The 18,868-nt window shown below is 38.8% G+C and overlaps 1 pseudogene; it reads right to left on the bottom strand.

Annotated features, from left to right (window-relative positions):
• Window positions 1-18,632, bottom strand: part of LOC103088991 (heat shock 70 kDa protein-like) — a 58,996-nt pseudogene extending 40,364 nt beyond the window's left edge.
• Window positions 18,633-18,868: the final 236 nt, after the last annotated feature.

Below are 18,868 nucleotides of genomic sequence, written 5' to 3'. Positions count from 1 at the left end.
ACTGATGCTTTAGTAAGCTTTGTAAGATGCCTAGCACTATCTACACGTGGAATTCAAAATGGTTTCCTACTCCATGGGTATCCCTCCAGCTATTGGTCCATCTGACTCAAATGTCAGCATTACTTTCGAAGGTTCTCCGTTGGCTTGCAGGTTGAAATCCAAGCTTCTTGGCTAGAAACACAAAGGGCTCTGTGACCTGGCCGTTGGTGGGCTCTCCAGCTTCAATTTTCACCAGTCTCTGTCCCACAGTTTATGTTCCAGCAACAGGAAAATAGGTGTAGTTCTCTCCTCACAAGCTGCTTCTCACCTGGCCCATCAGTCTTATCATTGTCTTTGCCTGATAGCTCACATTGTGCAACACCCAATTCTCCCTTCCCCTGACAGAAGTGACACTCTGCTTGGAGTATTTCCTCGGGGAAGTCTTCCCCTACAGGTGACTTCAGGTTCATGTGCCGATATGTGCATTGGATGCAATGTCATCGATGGTCCAATAGAAGAAGACTGGTCATAATGCCCATGAAGAAAACAGACTGTGAGCTTGCTTCCTCCTGAGATTAGCAGAAAAGAGAAATTGGATATATCCTCTGAATTTCCTTCTGCCTGCCTGCTCCTTTGAGACACTGAGTCAATCCTGCCAATGATCTGTAGTGCTGTCATGAGCAAAGGTTGCTTCATCTCACCTGCTACCCTAGCGGACAGTCTTAGCCTTCTTATTAAGGCTTCAGCAAAGAATCACAGCAAGTTTTTTTTAGGAAGCTGCGTTGATTAAACCATTCCAGCCTCTGCACCTTACACTCCATCACTGTGACATGAAGAGTAAAAAACATTTTTCACCCAGTGCTAACCTTTTTTTCCTCTCATTTATCTTCCCTCCCCTGGATCCCAATTCATTGTCTATAGTTCTAGTATTTAAATGTGGACCAGGAGTCTATTTGAATTTAACATAAACATTTTAATCGTAGAAAATTTGCCAAACACAATACTATGCAATGAATGTCTATGTCTTCTGAGTGTCTGAGTGTTGCATAAGTGTGCAAATACCTACATGGAGTTACAGTCACATAAATCCATTCTCAGAGCAATACACTCTGTACTTTATTTTAAATTTGTAATTTGAATTTTTATGAACACTTATCTCAGGCTTATAAATACTTGAAATTTACTAGTCCATATATACTAGTTCTCAATTTTCACTTCTACAGTGTTGTCAAAACATAGACTTAAGGAAATTTAGAATGGCAAGAGACCCTTAGAAATCTAGTCCAAACTTCGCATTTTATATATATGGAAATTGATGCACAGATCGAAGACGCGACTAGCCCAAAGTCACACAGTTAGTTGTTTAGCAACAACAAAACACATTATCTCCTGCTATGTAGCCTCCTCTTTGTGTCCAAACCACTACTGCCACCAATTAAGCACTGTGCTACCCAAATGGGACTGAAACCACAAATCATTTCCCTCAAAGGGCTGGTTCTCATATCCCATAAAATTGGTTTGCAAATCCGTTACTTTTACGTACTAATTTTCCAAGACATAGCTCCAATATCACCTCTCCTCTAGGATGACTTTCTCAGACCTCACAGGGCCAGTTAGTCACCTTTAGCAACATATTATAATTTTCTCTGTTTATACTTTACCCTACCCTCCTAGCCTATGAAATCTTTATAGCCAGGGGCCATGTTTCATGCATGTCACTAAGACCATGTATTCAATTCCTCTGGATGTTGTAACAAATTATCACAAACTAGTAGCTTAAAACAACAGAATCTTATTCTCTCACAGTTCTGGAGGTCAGAAGTCTGAACTCAGTCTCACTGGACCAAAATCAAAGTGTTGGCCAGGCCCTACTCCTTCCAGAGGCTCTTCCGTTCCTCGCTGCTGCCAGCATCACTTGGCTTGTGTTCATGTCACTCCAGTCTCTGCCCCTGTGGTCACATTGTCGTCTCCTCTTCTGTTTGTGTCTAATCTCCACTCAATTCCCACTTACAAGGATATGCATGATTGCAACTAGGACCCCATCTCAATATACTTGACTTAATCTCATCTACACAGTAGGGTTTTTTGTTTTGGTCACATAAAGTGATACAGTTTCCAGAGATTAGGACATGGAAAATATCTTTGGGGAGGGGTCATTATTCAGCTTACTGAAACCCCCACTTCAAGACCAGTTTGGCTACTTAGCATATTTTTTTAATGTAAATTTATTTATTTATTTTTGGCTGTGTTGGATCTTCGTTGCTGTGCGCGGGCTTTCTCTAGTTGTGGCGAGCAGGGGCTACTCTTCGTTGTGGTGCGTGGGCTTCTCATTGCGGTGGCTTCCCTTGTTGCAGAAAATGGTCTCTAGATGCACGGGCTTCAGTAGTTGTGGCTTGCGGGCTCTAGAGCGCAGGCTCAGTAGTTGTGGCGCATGGGCTTAGCTGCTCCGCGGCATGTGGGATCTTCCTGGACCAGGGCTCGAACCCATGTCCCCTGCATTGGCAGGCAGATTCTTAACCACTGCGCCACCAGGGAGGTCCCTACTTAGCGTATTTTTAAACCACATTTTACAGAATCAAGGTTCTCCATTTGGCCTTACCAGTCTAAGGAAACCATTTGTACTCAAGATGAAATGCAGTCAGAGATTCAGATCTCAACTACCTAGGTAATGAACTGATTTCACAGCTCAAACATAATTAAGTTTGGTTATGATAACTGTTCGGAATAAAGAATGCTTATTTTCTACTGATTATAAAACCACTGCTTGCATATTGTAGAACATAAAGGGGAAAAAGAAAAATATTTATAAACTAAAAAAAAAAATCACCTGTAATTCCTTTACCTATAGATAATCACTGTTAACATCATGTTTATTTCTAATACATTATATATATTTATACACATATATGCATGCTTAAACAAATACATTTTACATTTGGTATATGTGTCCCTAATATTGTAAATTATACTATTTTACATATAGTAACGGATATATCTATCATATTTTCTTAGATGGTTTTATACCATGTTATGTGGAATATTTCTGTAGCCTATTTTTTTCTGTAGCCTATTTTCACTAGGCGTTATATCATTAGCACTTTCCCATGTCATTAAAAACTCCTTGTAAACATCATTTTAATAGCTGCACAATGGTCCATCATGTGGGTATACCATAATTTACTTTACCATCCCCTTGATGTTATGCAACTGGGCTGTTTGTAAATGACTTTTTATAGCACTGAATTATAATACAATGAGAGACATCTCTCAGGGTCAATTCAGTATTGGTGGAAGTTGATGAATCTATTTTCACAGACTGGGAGATGTGTGCTTCCATATCGCCACACTTAACAGAGAGTATTGAAGTAATGTTTAGACTGTGCGCCAAGATGGCTTTGCCGCCCTATCCAATAGCTCAGTACCTATGGCCCAGTGTAGCACACATTTATCAAGAGGCAGAGAGCATGGGATGGGCAAGTAGGGAAGGGTTTAGAGAGGGACAACCCAAAATGCTTACCTGGAGGATAAAGCCCAATCCAGGTCCTGATGTGAGCCGGAAAAGGCATGGGACATCCAGGAAGCAAGTGAAGTTAGATGAGGAGGTTGCCACTGAGTGGCTTAGTTGCCTCCAGCAGGCCTGGGAAGATGCAGGAATATTGAGAGCTGGAGGGAGAGTAGAGAGAATGATTGGGGTTCTGATTTTTATACCTGGAGAGCCAGAGTACCGTAGTCCCCCCCTTACCTGTGATTTCGCTTTCTATGGTTTCAGTTTCAACTGTGGCCTGAAAATATTAAATGGAAAACTCCAGAAATAACCATTCATAAGTTTTAAATTGCACGCCATTCTGAGTAGCTTCATGAAATCTCATGCCAACTGGCTCCATCCACCTGGGACATGAATTTTCCCTTTGTCCAGCGGTTCCTGCCCATTAATCACTTAGTAGCTGGCTCAGGTATCAGATTGACTGGAGCAGCATCACCAGTGCTTGTGTCCAAGTAACCCTTATTTTACTTACTTGTCCCAAAGCACAAAGGTAGTGATGCGTGCAATTCAGATATTCTCTTACCGTGCCTAATTTATAAATTAAACTTTGTCATAGGGATGTATTTATAGGAAAAATTATAGTCTATGAGTACGGGGTTTGGTACTCTCCATGGTTTCAGGCATCCACTGAGGGCGGGGTCTTGGAAGGTGTCCCCCACCGACAAGGGGAGACCACTGTAATTCTGCCAGGCAGGGAGATATGGTTTGTGCTTTCCTTTATGCACAAGACCTCCTATCCCGTCCTGTTTCCCAAGTCTTAAAGGGACTGACCTGACTTCTCATAATTCAAATATTTAAGAGCTTACTATGTGCGAGGCTCCATGCAAATGCTTCTTTATACATCGTGTCTTAGCATCCTCCATCAGCCCTATGGCAGCATTATTATCCTCATGTTATAGATAAAGATAACCGATGCTCAGCAAGGTTAAGCACATACTCAAGATTGTTCAGTCAAGATGTGCATATCCGGGATTCCCTGGTGGTCCAGTGGTTAGGACTCGGCGTATTCACTGCCGAGGGCCTGGGTTGGATCCCTGGTGTGTGAGGGAACTAAGATCCCACAAGCTGCGCCACATGGCCCCACAAAAAAAGATGTGCAGATCCCAAAAACCGTGCTCTTGTCTTAGGTCCTCTACCTTCATTCCTAGCCTAGGTCTCCGGGTTCATTTCAAGACTTTCTGGTTCTGTGATTCCAGCTGGTACCTAAACAAAGCACTTCATAAATGTGTGTCTTTGGGTACACAGAAAGAGCTAGGGCTGGAAAAACAACACAAAGCCTATGCCTCCCTCCCAGTGAATTAATTTTCTCACAGGCACTCAGGGGGTCATTTTCTTTCAATCTCCTCAGTATTTACTTAGGATCTTTAAAATACACAGAACAGTCACTGTGAGCGTTACTGCTAACAGAACTCTGTAATTATTTGAAAGGAAAATGAAATTTAAGAGATATAAAATTAGAGATGAAGGTGTCTTTAAATAATATAACTCAACATTGAAGTATTGGGAAAGAACTCAATTTCAGAGCATTAGCAAACACACTTGCTCATATTAAGCCAGGAAAGATATTTTGCCTTAAAGTTTAAATGATTTCTATTGTTGAGGCCCAGGACAGGCTGCCCCAAAATATGCCTCAATGGCATATTGATTATTTTAAATTAATGTTACTTAAGAAAAGACCTACGCAAGAGGGACATTCTGACCCTCCTCGCTGTCTCCCTGAAAGCAGGAGATAAACCTTCTATGTGAAATGTGCGCTCCCTGTATCTGGAAGCAGAAGGACACCCTTAGCACTAGAGACATCCTTCTACAAGCCTCTGTAGAAACAAACTTTGTCACTTCTTTAATTGACTACCCTAAGCCCAAACTCTGTTTAGAGTCTTCACTAATTTAGCACCCCAAATCTACATTTCTTTGTCCTGTCAATTCCTCTCAAATTTATTGTTTCTTTGTCTAAAAAGTATAAAAACTGCCTGCTTTGGCCACTTCGTAGGACCAATTTCTATTAGACCTCTGTGTACCCAAATTAAAAATGGTTTCTTTTTCTCCTATTAATCTGTCTTGTGTCAATTTTCTTGTTAGTCCAGCCACAAGAACTCAAGACGGAGGGGAGGGGGAAAGTTCCTCTCCCCGACACTATCTTTTTCACATCCATTGGCCACCCACGCATAACATTATATTTAATACCTACTACAATGACATTGATTATTCATTTTATTAAAATTATATAAATTGGGATTGACATATATACACTACTATGTATAAAATACATAACTAATGAGAACCTAAAAAGCAAACAAAACAAAACAAAACTGAGTAGGAGGAATCTGAATTAATTTCCTTTGCTCCTGAACCAGTTTTGCCTAGACATCCCAAAACTTAGCTAAATTTTTATATTTTCTTCATACTTAAACTTGCTTTCCCATAATTCTTACTTTGTAGGCCTGTGATTTCAATCCTGTTCTATACGATACGCCATCACAGTTTAACAAAGACCTTCTATTTTTGCCTGGTCGAAATTGTAGAGTCATCAAAAACTAGGGTCAAGTTGACACCGATTTTTCTGCCTTTCTGATGCATCCATGTTCTCTGATTACAGTGTTGGGATTGTAAAATTTCTTTCAATCTCCTCAGTATTTACTTAGGATCTTTAAAATACACAGAACAGTCACTGTGAGCGTTACTGCTAACAGAACTCTGTAATTATTTGAAAGGAAAATGAAATTTAAGAGATATAAAATTAGAGATGAAGGTGTCTTTAAATAATATAACTCAACATTGAAGTATTGGGAAAGAACTCAATTTCAGAGCATTAGCAAACACACTTGCTCATATTAAGCCAGGAAAGATATTTTGCCTTAAAGTTTAAATGATTTCTATTGTTGAGGCCCAGGACAGGCTGCCCCAAAATATGCCTCAATGGCATATTGATTATTTTAAATTAATGTTACTTAAGAAAAGACCTACGCAAGAGGGACATTCTGACCCTCCTCGCTGTCTCCCTGAAAGCAGGAGATAAACCTTCTATGTGAAATGTGCGCTCCCTGTATCTGGAAGCAGAAGGACACCCTTAGCACTAGAGACATCCTTCTACAAGCCTCTGTAGAAACAAACTTTGTCACTTCTTTAATTGACTACCCTAAGCCCAAACTCTGTTTAGAGTCTTCACTAATTTAGCACCCCAAATCTACATTTCTTTGTCCTGTCAATTCCTCTCAAATTTATTGTTTCTTTGTCTAAAAAGTATAAAAACTGCCTGCTTTGGCCACTTCGTAGGACCAATTTCTATTAGACCTCTGTGTACCCAAATTAAAAATGGTTTCTTTTTCTCCTATTAATCTGTCTTGTGTCAATTTTCTTGTTAGTCCAGCCACAAGAACTCAAGACGGAGGGGAGGGGGAAAGTTCCTCTCCCCGACACTATCTTTTTCACATCCATTGGCCACCCACGCATAACATTATATTTAATACCTACTACAATGACATTGATTATTCATTTTATTAAAATTATATAAATTGGGATTGACATATATACACTACTATGTATAAAATACATAACTAATGAGAACCTAAAAAGCAAACAAAACAAAACAAAACTGAGTAGGAGGAATCTGAATTAATTTCCTTTGCTCCTGAACCAGTTTTGCCTAGACATCCCAAAACTTAGCTAAATTTTTATATTTTCTTCATACTTAAACTTGCTTTCCCATAATTCTTACTTTGTAGGCCTGTGATTTCAATCCTGTTCTATACGATACGCCATCACAGTTTAACAAAGACCTTCTATTTTTGCCTGGTCGAAATTGTAGAGTCATCAAAAACTAGGGTCAAGTTGACACCGATTTTTCTGCCTTTCTGATGCATCCATGTTCTCTGATTACAGTGTTGGGATTGTAAAATATCAGATTTTAAAAAGTGCTTCAATGTTCGTTCAATGCATTTAGTCTTTTACTACCGGGAATGCCTTCTAACAGTGCCACAAAATTGTTCACAAACATTCTCTTGAACATTTCCATTGACAGGAAACTCATTAAATCTTGATATGGTCTATTCCATCTTTGGGCACTTAGAATGTTTGGAAAAGCCCTTCTTTTCCTTATTTTGATAAAAATTAATCTCCTCAAAGCTTCCTTTGTTTAGTTGTAGTCTTATCAATGAGGCCACAGAGAAAAGTCTAATTCTTCTTCCACAAGTTTTAAAACACTATGATTGTTGGGCTTCCCTGGTGGCGCAGTGGTTGAGAGTCCACCTGCCGATGCAGGGGACGCGGGTTCGTGCCCCTGTCCGGGAGGATCCCACATGCCGTGGAGCGGCTGGGCCCGTGAGCCATGGCCGCTGAGCCTGCGCGTCCGGAGCCTGTACTCTGCAGCAGGAGAGGCCACAACGGTGAGAGGCCCGCGTACCACAAAAAAACAAAACAAAACAAAACAAAACAAAACACTATGATTGTTATATTACAACACTCTGATACTGATACAAAGTAATTAATAATGATAACTAATCATTAGATAGTGCTTATTGTATGTCAGGAACTGTTCTAAGTTTTTTACATGTATTAACACATTATAATACTCACAACAACCTTACCTAATAGATTCTATCATTATCCTCATTTTACAGAGAGGAAATTGACACAAAGAGAGAATAGGTAACTTGCCAAAGGTCATGTGATTAGTGAGTGGCAGAGCCAAGATTCAAACACAGGCTCTATGTCTGAGACCACTAGACTACACATATATGGAAACTGATTTATATTATGTTAGGTTAGATTAGATTAGATTATGTTATGATATGTATGATACATTATATTACCATACAGTCTAAATGGATTAAAGAGTTATACATAAAGCATCAAGTCATTAAGGAACATAAGAAAACACAGGTAAATATATATTTCTGATCTCTCTCCACCAGCACAGTTCTCAGATTCTTGGCTAGATCCCAAGAGGGAAGATTAGAATATCCATTTCTGGATAAATGACTTACAGGTCCTGACATGTGGGCATCTACCACACTGGAGTCCACCGGTGAATAGCACAATGTATTTGCTCAGAATTTCCAAATATATTTTTATCTCCTGACTCTCAAATATGCAGATGGTCAAAGGACAACAGAGATTTGAGAAAATTCTCCAAAGGAAAGATAGATACCTTAATAAGTTAACGTAAGAAAAAAACAAAGAAGAAAGAGAAATAATTTAAGGAGCAAAACTCAACATTAACAATGTTGTTAACAACATTAACAATCAGATAAATAAGATAAAATATTAAATCTATAAAATTAGGCAAGATAATATTAAAAAAGAAATATTGCCCCCCCCAAAAGAAAATGGTCTTAGAAAATAAAAATATGATTCCAAATTTTTTAAAACCTTGGTAGAAACTGGGCAATAAGGATCAGTATATTGGGACTTCCCTGGTGATCCAGTGGTAAAGAATCCACCTTCCAATGCAGGGCATGAGGGTTCAATCCCTGGTCGGGGAACTAAAATCCCACATGCTGCGGGGCAACTAAGGCCTCATGCCACAACTACTGAGCCCGCATGCCTCGACGACAGAGCCCGCGTCCCACAAACTACAGAGCCCACATGCCCTGGAGCCTGCATGCCACAGCCAGAGAGAGAAAACCCACACGCCACAACTAGAGAAGCCTGTGTGCAGCAATGAAAGATCCTGCGTGCTGCAACTAAGACCTGATGCAGCCAAAAATATAAAGAAAATAAAGAAAAAAAAAAAGGATCAGTATATCATGCAGAAAATGGAGCTTAAAACAAAGATCGGGAACATAGTAGACAAAAAAAAAAAGATAAGTAAATTAGAGAATCAATTTAAGATATCCCAATTATAATGAGTTACAGAGAGAGAGAAGGAGGGAAGGACAGAGGGAGAAAAGAAAGGGAGGGAGGAAGAAAAAAAGAGGCAGGCCAGACATATTTTAAAAATACAATAACAATTCCTAGAACTGAAAGACAAGAGATTATAATTTGTAGAGTTCTGCCATTTCTCCAGCACATTGAATGATAAAGGCACCATACCAAGGCACAGCATGAAATTTCAGAATTCCATGGATAAAGAGAAAAGTCTAAAAGTTTCCAGAGGGGTTGGAACAGTAAGTTACATACAAAGAATCTGGAATTATAGTGCCATCAAACTTCTCGCCAGCATTATTGGAAGCTAATTGATAATGGAGCAATGCCTTTGAAATGACAGAAAATGATATTAACTTAGAATTCTACATCAAGAAAAAATATCAATCAACAGTGTGAGGAAAGTAAATATATTTTCAGATAAGCAGTGCCTTCAAATTTAACTTCCTTGCACTTTGAAAAATAAAGCTATGGAAAATATGCTACACCAGAATAAGGGAGGAGACCAAAAGAGAAAAAGATGGGATCCAGCAAACAGGAAATCCAACTCCAGAAAGTTCCAGCATGACGGCACCTTATATGTCACTCAATTCTATCTCCTTAAGTATAAATCAGGTCACTTTTCTCCCCTGATTAACACACTATAATGTCTTCCTATCACTCTTACAATGAGATAAAAACTTTTTTTGGCCTATTTCTCCACCATCCTCTGTCTCTCAGTGCTGCAGCCACCTTGACCTCACTAGGGTTTGCAATCCATTTCCCTGGAATGCCTTTCCCTCTGATCTTCACAGAGCTGCGTCCTTCTTTTCATCCAGCTCCAATACCAAATACCATGTCCTTAGACTCCCCATCTGTTTATTTATAATTGTATCAACACCACTCTTTATCACCCTTACATTGTACATTTTTCTTCACAATGCTTACTATTGCTATTATTTTATTTATTCATTTATTTTATTTAATAATTGTTTTTCTCCCCTTCTAAAATGTAAGCTCCAGGAGAGCAGGGGTTCTGTCTGTTTTATTCCTTGATCTACCTCCATTGCCCAATCAGTTCCTGGCACATGGCAGGTGTTCCATTAAATATTTGTGGCATGAATCAAATTTACCAAGATGTTAATAATATTCTTTTGGAGCACAAAGTTATGGATGATCTCTTTATACCTTTCAGCATTTTAGAAATGCTAAAATTTTTATAAGCATTTACTGCTTTCATAATTAAAAAAAATAACCATATTCTAATGTTCTAAACTAGAAAAAATGTAGTGGAAATTGTCCTCAGAAATAGGATCGATTGGGTTGTGGCAGTTTCTATCCATGTAAATCTTATGGAAATTAAACTTCCCTCTAAAATGAAACTTCCATGAGGATTTGCGATGATAATCTAATCCCTTCCACTTCCTATTGGATTTCCAGTAAAAATGTTCTAAGGGATGTAAAAGCAGGGCAGGGGAATCTAGATCCATCACTACAATTGTCTCTGAGAGGATGAACAGCCTCTTTTATGCCCAGCCACCACCACTGCAACCACAGTCACCACTATTTCCAATTCTTTCTAGGTTGGCATGGGAGGTAGAGGTGGGAATTTGAGATATAACTGCATGTCAGACAACTACAAAGCAAAAGAACATGCCCAACTCGAGAAAAAATTTGGAATATCTCCCACCTCTACCTCCATGCTCCCTGGAGACAAGATTTTTCTATGGGCTCCAGAAAGGTATATCAACAGGTCTAGTGATGCTGTGGTGTTTGTTCCAAAGGGAATACTACTGTGACTTTAGTAATCAAAGATATTATGATTAAACTTTTTAACTTAAACTGAACCATAAATTAATGATGGAAGATGACTTTCTGAGAATTTTATAAAAACTTATTTTGGGGGGCTTCCCTGGTGGCGCAGTGGTTGAGAGTCCGCCTGCCGATGCAGGGGACGTGGGTTCGTGCCCCGGTCCGGGAGGATCCCACATGCCGCGGAGTGGCTAGGCCCGTGGGCCATGGCCGCTGGGCCTGCGCGTCCGGGGCCTGTGCTCTGCAACTGGAGAGGCCACAGCAGTGAGAGGCCTGCGTACCGCAAAACAAAAACAAACAAACAAAACAAAACAAAACAAAAACTTATTTTGGGCAAAAAACATTATTCATAATCATTATCTTAATGAATGAACAGAAAACACATATGAGTAATTGTACACCACATGGTCTTTGTTCACAAATACCTCAACAGTTTGGGTGAGTTAGTGTTATTCATTTGGAAAAAGTAGTCAAGCTAAAAGCAAAGTCTTGAGAATAGTATTATGATTAAATTTGCATTGCATAGAGAACAGTGGAGGAATAATGATAAATTAAACATAAGGTGAGGTCAGATTTTGATACCAACCTACTCTGCAGTGAGAAATATTTTTGTGTGTGAGATTATAGTACGGTTTCTGAAAATATACCAACCACCAGACATTCCCACCAGTACCATTTTCCCAGAAGTACTTTCCCTAGGAAACTGTAAAGTTTGGCATTTCTAAGTAAGGACTAGAGCTTTGCCACTTCTTTTGGCCAAATGCACAAGTCTATAAAATCGAAGAGCAAAGGATTAATATCCTAAATATATACAGAGAGATTATCAAAACCATTAAAGACCCAAGTAGATAAGTGATAGAGGGGTGGAAAACCCCTCTAGGTTCTTTGGCTGGTCTAATAATTAAATTGACATAAGACAAATTAACAGGAGAAAAACAAATTTAACTTCATATGTATGGGATTCCCAAAGACATGAGACCTGAAGACACGCAGTTAAGGTTTAGATGCTATTCTGAGCTAAGGAGAAGGGGGTAGGTATCTGGAGCTTCGAAGGGGAGGAAGATGTTTCTCTCTACAATTACCCCCGTTTCTATCAAAGAAAGCCACAATAAGACTAATTTTGTTTGCAAATTAAGTCTAGTTTTAATAAAGTTGTCCTGATTATTTACGTAAGTACAGCAATAATAGTGTTTAACCTTATAGACTCTTTTAAATCTGCTTTGCTAGAGCTTTTCATAAGGAATCTCATATTGAACTCTTAAAATCATTTCTGGCTAGGAAGCCAAACCAAGCACTCACCATCACACTTAAGGCCTGAAATACCTATAAGTTTGGGTTAATTCCTCTCTTCACAAGGTCCCCCAAATATCCTGAGGTTCCTGGGCTTGCAGGAAGTGACCTTACTTACTAACCTGGTAAGGCTGCTGGGAACCCTGTAGCAAGTTCCCAGGCCTGATTTTTCCAAAAGGCTTTATTGGCTCCATAAAGTCAATCTTAGTTCCTTAAAGCTGTCAGGTCATATGTGAGTCTATGCATATCCCTCTCAAATACGATATTCCAGTCAAATCCTTGGTAATATAACCAATGTTTCCAACTGTATCCTGTCATAAGGAGAACAGATTCTTATTGAACTTATGCAAATAACTGTACTGCCATGAAAATAAAAGACTCATTATGAGTTTCCAAATTCTGGAGGGATCAGGTAGGGAGAAAAAGATAAATATTTTATCTTTGTTCACAAAGATACATTTCACTAAATTGCTGTAAGTTATAGATAGCTTAAGAGGAAATATTTCCTTTACCTGGAAAACAAAAACCGAAACAAAACATTAAAGAACCAACGATGTTTTAAATAAAAAGTCATAAAAATTATAATCAGTTCATTCAGTTCCATATAATTAACTCGTATTGATCTTGATCTTTTGTTAGCAGTTTTATGAAGCCATCTTTTTTTTTTTCATTAGAGTTCTGTAATTTCTTACCAAATTCAGTGGTATGATCAGAAAGTCATCAGAATACTGTATTTCAGAGTACTTGTCAGAGTCCTTTCCATGAATTTGTCTGAAAATGAAACTCTTTTGCAGGAATACTTTTGCAAAAGCACCAGTGTAAAATAATAACTGTCTGTAAATGACATAAGATTTTTAAATGGCAATGGTTAAAGATCAGATGAGAGTTCATTATAATGCAACTGACAAGGAAATTTGGTTATTTCTATGATACAAAACCTTTTAAGATAATAACTAGAATTACAAGTGATAACATACCAGGACATATCAGATTTTTAGGAATTTCATACAATTTTGAGAACAGTTGTATTAACAACATTCACTCATACAATATAACTTAAGAAGATTTATCATCACTTGTTTGACAATGATTCCCATGTAATTTAATACACCAAATAAGCCTAATTAGCATAACGTCTCTATTTTTTAATAAAGAGAGAGAACAAATCTTTTGAGATGTTCCAGGGGCCCTCTGCAAAATTCCAAAGTCACTTCGAGGTAAAAAAGACTTCATTTAGAATTTGAGTTTTGGGAATTTTGTCAAAAATATCAAAAAGATTTTAAAACACTTGATTAGACAGGATCATAGTTACTGTGAAACAATATGTAGTTATCCAGTTAACCAAAGTGAAAATTAAAGATTTTGCAGGCAAATACATAAAGTTACATAGTCATATATATATATATATAACAACTTTAGCTCTTAATAGAGAAGGCTCAGTTTTCTTAGGTAATCAAAGATCTGAAAAGGGCAACATGAAACACAGAAAATTATTTTGATAAAACACAGAATCTCTGTTTTCTAGGTAGATTACTTAAAAGGTAAAAACAATCTTTTATGATCTCTTATCAAAAGCAGACCAATAGTAAAAAAAATACCCTTGTCCTTTTAGTAGATGAAGGAAAATTACATAAGCACACTATTGATATTAAGGCTTATTTAAAAAACCCTTATAATAGCAATTCAATTTTAGCCAACTTGACTACACAAGGTAAAATTCTCTCTTTTTCTCTCTCTTCCCAACTTTCTGTACAATTTTGTCCTTTATTATTCTCTTTCCCATTCTGAAATTACCAGTTTTACATTAGGACAAATTAACTTCATTTTCCCTTAACAAAAACACATTGCCATACCTCACACCTTCTTAGTCAAAAATACATCCTACCAGGCTTCCCTGGTGGTGCAGTGGTTGAGAGTCCGCCTGCCGATGCAGGGGACACGAGTTCGTGCCCCGGTCTGGGAAGATCCCACATGCTATGCCGCGGAGCGGCTGGGCCCGTGAGCCATGGCCGCTGAGCCTGCGCGTCCGGAGCCTGTGCTCCGCAACGGGAGAGGCCACAACAGTGAGAGGCCCGTGTACCGCAAAAAAAAAAACAAAAAAAAAATCCTACCTTCCTCATATACAAACTCGTTTCCATTATTATTTCTAGTCGTTTTAATTATACACATTAATTAAATTTTGAATTAGAATTTTTAAACCTTAGAAACCTTAATTTCTGGTGAAAAGTAAGAAGTAAGCAATTGTGAACTGCCTGTTATACCAGCATTCTTTATATTGGCAAGTTCTGTGACTAAGTTTCATAATTTCTAGAAGCATACACTTCCTCACAGTATAAATTTTCAATGTGGCATAACACATGTTTACTATGAGACCCAAATATATTTAGTTTCTCTGTGATAATGTAATAAGAAACCCAAAGTAGATAAACCTATGTTCAGTAATGTTTCTGCATTTTATCTTATTAGGAAGTGATCTAAATTCAATGAATTTCCATCATTTAGCTTAACTTAGAAAAACTCTAAGGGTGTAAGTTACCAAAGAGATTTGAGAAACTAAGTAAATGTATCAGAAAACATAATTACTGTTAAAAAGTTCACCTAAAAACTCTCATCCCACTTACATCTATTAAAATCACTTCCTCCCTACATTTATGTTTAGACTACCCATGAAAACTTTATTAGACACTAGTCAAAGTCAGCAATCATCCCAAGCTACTGTTCTTGCAGACAAATTTTATAATACAGATAACATAAACTTATTTCACTAGTAAACTCAGGTAGAATAAAAGTTGTTTATCTGCATATTTAAAGCTGATAACTCTGAAGGCATACCTATGTTAATTAAACCAAACTTAAACTAGCTTTTATTTACCAGAGATTATACTACAAGAAGTTGAAAAATATTTGGGTTAGTTTCTATATTTCTGAGTTTTAGGAATACTTAATTCATAAGTGCTTATTGTTAAGCCAATTAAGTAGCAATCTCTTACCAATTAATTTTGAGAATACCTTCCACAGGTAGTAAAATATCACATATATGTAACATACATCCGTAGACATGTAAACACACAGATAGACACAGAGACCCTATAGCTTCCATTCCAAAATTTTAGCCATGAATCAGGTACAATAATACAAAACTCACTAGTTTATAAACCACAATTAGATCCAAATTATGTTTCTGGCAGTTGGAATAGGTTAAGTTTACCAGCTCAAATTTCTAAAGCGTTTTACAATTTGTAGAGAAGACTTTTAGGATTTGTATTTGCCTTTGACAAGTAATCTTATGGAGTCTGTGGACTAGATTTGGGCAAGGGACCCTTTATAGCAGTTTGTATTTTAAAAAGCTTCTCTTTCGTTTTTTTTTCAGTCTCAGGTTAAGTGTGGGCAGTGTTTTAGATACCGCCTGGGGTGTTTATATTTCAAAGACATGGTAAGATTTACACCTTCAAGGGACAAAGAAAGAATACAAGTTTTCTCCTAGGCGTTTTTTGGGGTATATTGGTCCACTATCAGAAGTCTAGGGTAATTACTGTTTAAATTTTTCTTTCTTTTTCTTATATGCAGAACAATTGCACTTCCAATGTCCTGATTTTTTACATCTGCAAATGTCTGGAGGCAAATAGGAAAGGATCTGAGGGGTCTTTGAGTTCCTCTCAGAGTTATGCTTTCGTTCCTCTAAAGATTCAAATTGCAAACCAAGAATTGTTGATTTTAACTCCTTTTTTCCTCCTTCATTTCTGCAAGCTACCTTCAAAGAATTGGGCAGCTGCTTCCTTGATAATACTTAGAGGTTGGCTAGCCCACCCAACTATATACTATTTTGAATTTGCCTTTTTATTTCAGGGAGAAAATTTCTTACTAAGGCAGCAATGGAAAGATTTCTATGTTCTGGAACTTTGGGGTTTAATGCAGAATGCACTGAAAAGTCTATATAAGCATTCAACAAAGGCCTTTGGCTGCTGTCTTTCTTTCTGAGTGTACAATTTAACCTTAGACCAATCCACTTTAGATGAAGGGAAGCATTTACTATTGCTCCTATAAGCCCCTGAATATTGGTTTCCAGCTGATTCCTTTCCTGATCATTTGTAGGAGGGCCTGGGAGAATTTCTGGTCATCGGTTTCCTCTGTGAGAGATGTTTTCCCCCAGGAAGCCATCTGGCTTGTCTGTTAACTATAGTGTAATTATGGTTGGGAAAAATATCCTTCAGCAGCCAATTAAGGTCCTTATGAGTGGGGTTGTGAATGGCCACTAATATTTCTAATTCCTCTCTAAATTTGGTAGGATCTTCTAAAAGTAGAGGTAAAAGGGCTTTACAATTTAAAAGGTCTGTTGCTGTCCAGAGGATGTGAATTCTTCGTCGTAGGGAATCCAGGATACATCCACAAAGAACATTGCATAGGAAGGCCTGAAGCTGGCAGAGAAAGTGAGTCTTACTGTCCATCCCCATGTTTTTGCTAAATTTACTTGCTGGCTTTCACCCTTTACATGAGTAAACTGTATACCCTGGGCCTAGAGATTAGGCTGGAGTGCTCTCTGTAAATCTTGTAGGGAAAGGGAAGCTAAAACAGGCAGCTGGGTTTTTAAGGGATTTTCTGGGGAAGGTGGAGGAGCCTGGGAGCTAAGGGAATTTGCTGAGGAGATGGGGCTGGGTTTTAAGAAGGACGATATGCCTTGGACGTGGACTTTAGTTTTTGTTCTAATTTCTGTTCTTTCATCTTATTAAGGGAGTCCCTAAGACTAGCCATTATATTCCTCTGTGTCCACTTTTATTTTTTTTTTGGCGATACGCGGGCCTCTCTCACTGTTGTGGCCTCTCCCGTTGCGGAGCACAGGCTCCGGACGCGCAGGCTCAGCGGCCATGGCTCACGGGCCCAGCCGCTCCGCGGCATGTGGGATCCTCCCGGACTGGGGCACGAACCCGTGTCCCCTGCATCGGCAAGCGGACTCTCAACCACTGCGCCACCAGGGAAGCCCCATGTGTCCACTTTTTAATTCAGCCTTTCTATAGGTACAAATAAGATACTTAGGATGAGAGCTGTCTAAAAACTGTTTTCTTTCAAATATAGCCAATTCAAGGCATCCATAGTCCGGCCATTGACAAGTAGGATCTTATATTAATCTCAACAGTGACTCAAATCAATAAGCCTTTATATGGCTTAACATGGACCCAAGAGGCATCTCAAAGGAAAGTACAAAAGATACAGCCCTCACAAGATCCAGAAAGTTCATTCCCAGGTTAGCCTAAGAAAGCAAAGACTTTTGTTACATGCTAAGAATGGTGTAGTGCAAACAGTGTCTGCAGCTGCCCATGAGAATGTGAGACACCCCCAATCACAGACCCACTAATCTGTGACATTCGGTGGGTGCTACTGGAATGGGACATTTCCAGCACTACAAGGCAATGAAGGTTGAGACAACAAAGGTCCCCTGTGGACCAGGACCCCTTATGACAAGTTCTCCTGACAGCTGACACAGCCGAACAAAGAGAATGCTGTGTGACTTCGCATCTCAGAATCCCAGTGGATTCGACTGGCCACCAAAATGGAAGTTGGTACTTGCATCTTCTGGCTGGTGGAAACCAGAGACAATGTTCTTACTCGTCATAAGGCCAAGCTCTCAGGACATAGAACAAGGCGGAAGGAAAATCTCATCTGGTTTTACACAGGGAATCTACTCCAAAGTTTGTCTAAACAGATGTCGATCTGGTGGGAAGCATGAACTTACCAATTTCTGAGGCCAGCTTGAACAACAGGCTTATAGGACCTATGCCTGTGTTCTACCCTACGGTATGACAAACGACACAAAAGACAGAGACAAAGGAAAACAAAGACTTTCTCTGGGAGGAAAGGGAACAATAGAAAACAAGAGGACTCATAACAAATCTTTACCAGAGTTGCTATACCTAAGAAACTAGCTCACACAAATATTTTCTCCTGCTAATCTAAATTTAGAGAGAGAAAAGGACTCTTACTAGTCTCGCTTCCTCCAGACCATGCAGGCAGAGATCCAAGAGACTGTCATGGTAAGAATTCTTACCTTCTGTTGGTTCCTGTCAGCAGTTCCAGGATCTCTCAGCTGCAGCAGCCCCAAAGTGAGCGGTGTCCAGCCAGTGTAGAGCCCCACATTGGGCGCCAAAACTGTAGATGAGGAAAAGTTTTCCATTCTTCCATTATAGGATCTTTGGCTCTTCTAATAATCAAATTGACATAAAACAGATTAACTAGAGAAAAACAAATTTTGTACTTATGGGATCTCCAAAGACAGGAGATCCAAAGAGTCAGGCAATTGAGGCTGGTAAACAGATGTTTCCATTCCATGCAGATAGGTCTTTCTGATATTAACTGTTATCATTGATACTTGCTATCTTCCTGGTATGGGCCCTCTATCTAAATTCTTTT

This window comes from Lipotes vexillifer, unplaced genomic scaffold (assembly GCF_000442215.2).
Source record: "Lipotes vexillifer unplaced genomic scaffold, Lipotes_vexillifer_v1.1 scaffold578, whole genome shotgun sequence".
Classification (NCBI taxonomy): Eukaryota; Metazoa; Chordata; class Mammalia; order Artiodactyla; family Lipotidae; genus Lipotes; species Lipotes vexillifer.
The sequence above is the reverse complement of the archived record's forward strand: the minus strand, read 5'-3'. Positions and strand labels throughout refer to the sequence as shown.